The following is a 2,358-nucleotide window of genomic DNA, read 5'->3' on the forward strand; positions in this document are numbered from 1 at the left end:
AGTGTGAGGTCTACGAAGGCTGGCATCCATGAGACCTGAGGTGCCTGTCTGCCTGGACGTGAGGGGAAACCTCCTCTCTTGCTGGACCTTACAGAGACAGTCAGAGGTCCTGGATGACCTCTTATCCACTGTGCCAGCCCAGAGACTGTGGAAAGAACACAGCCAACAACTTCACCTGCTTAGAGTCCAACAGAAGGACAGCAACCAGACCGATAATGCCAGCCTTTAGACTCACACTGTAGAACCACTCCACTGCCGACTTTATCTTTCTCTGCTCTTACTAAGCTGACCACTATGAATGAGTGGACACCTAATGAGAGAAAAGATTTCAAATGACTCTCAATTTACGAGGCATGCATGAATGTTTTTGCATAGCCAACACAAAAAACATACTGTATGGAGAGAACAGGTTTGTGTTAATGATGCTGGAACCTGACAGCAGTGCTTCAAAACTAGAAGTCTCAAACTGCTAGAAGAAGCGGTGGTCATTTATGAGGAACTTGGAACTTGTAAATATAATAAAAATTTGATCAACTTTTAACAGTATTTTATTGTGCCTTTCCCTGACCTCCAGCTCTTCCTGGGAGATTTCGAGGGGTGTAAATTCCTCAAGCCTCTTCAGACTCAGCGTTCAGGATTAATAATCAGATGTACAAATAACCTCAACCTACCCCATGCAGTACAACCAGACAGCTTTTGAAGGATGGTTTTGTCTCAAATCTAATTCCTTTCATCCTAACTCATGTTCATACATGAGGGTTGGAATGCAGATTGACCGGTAGACTGAGAGTGCTGCACAATATCGTCTTGCCGTCACACATGAACAAAAATTCTCAAACACTTTCATTTAGGGCAGTGACTTACTCTTACAGTTCTTACTCTTTCTCATGTACCAGTAAACTCCACTAAACACATCTGACATTTACCTAAGATATAACACGTTTTTACACATCCACACAGAAATATAATTACCCCATTGGCAGGCATGGCAAAAGCCCAATTATTTAAAACTGTATGAAGCTTACAGGACAGTGTGCATTATAAACATACTGTAAATTCACTCACCAACAACCAGATCAAGATCCAGGTGTCATGGATTAATATCCGGGGCTCGACTAACTGCGCATCTGCATCTTTTCATGGTCGGTGTCAGTTACACTCCTTACACCAGTTTTGGTGCTGCAGAGCTGCCAGTGCGGTATAGATGGTTTAATCATATTTTACTAACGCTTGTTGTAGCCTCTTTTATTAACTGGCCCTCCTGCTGCTCCTCCTAAAAAATGGCTATGTTCTGATCCGGTTCTTTCTGTTTTTGTTTTGTCTCTTTTTTTTCCTTGGTTTGTGCCTGTGTTTCTCTCTCCTCTAATAAACCCCAGTAAGTGGAGCTGGCTGCTTGTTAATTCATAATCCGCCAATCTGTTGACTGTTATTATGTGCTGGGACCTTTATGTCCATTGTAGGTAAATCTCCTCTCCCTCCCATACTGTTGGGAACACTGCTGCCCCATGGTGAGGATTAGACAGTCTGTAACATCTTTTCAACTTTCAGAACTTTATATTTGAAAAAATTAAAACGGTCATGATTTTATCCGTCCAGTTCTTGGGTATTTTTTGATTGTTTTGGTCTACCTTTTAACACATCTTGCTCCAGGCCCGAACCCCCAGATCACCCTCTCCGGCCGGGCCATGTTCACCAGTTCTTACCTGGGGTATTTCCAGGGTATTTCCAGGCAGGCATGGATCTAACTTCCTCCAGCATTTGTTCGCAAATCTACCCTGATTTTTCCAGAAAAACTTTGTCTTTTAATCTCATTCTTTACTGACTTAGCATAAACATCTGACTTCATAATCATTATGTGGAAGTGGTTTTGGAAAGCAGATTAAGCCCTTGCTAATCGGGAGAGTTGCTGTGAAATGCTTGCTCTTCACTGCTCACACATGAACAAGCCTCACACATGGCTGGAACATGCTTTAGACACCTTCAATTCATAGCAGTTTCTCACTCCTACATGTCCTTTTCCCATGGTTACCCTAACACACTCACACATCTTTACATCGGTACATAAAGACATTGGTACGATCTTAGCAAATTCATCATAGAAAATCATATATTGCAAAACTTAGTTTGGGCCACTGACAGTGCATAACAAAAGGGGCCCAATGTATTTAAATATGAGTTGGTTAAAGCTTCAGGACACAATTTTGAAGCAATACGTATATTCACTCACCAACAACCAGGATCAGACAAGTAGATTCTCTACCCACGTGTTAGGAATGAAAGCATTTGTTGTTTTCCATCATCAGAGAGTTTCACTTTTCTTGACAGTTTCAGTGAAACGTCTCCATGTCTCAGGTCGTT

The sequence above is a fragment of the Morone saxatilis genome, unplaced genomic scaffold (genome assembly GCF_004916995.1).
Source record: "Morone saxatilis isolate NCDOM2014 unplaced genomic scaffold, NCSU_SB_2.0 Contig4, whole genome shotgun sequence".
In the NCBI taxonomy this organism is placed as follows: domain Eukaryota; kingdom Metazoa; phylum Chordata; class Actinopteri; family Moronidae; genus Morone; species Morone saxatilis.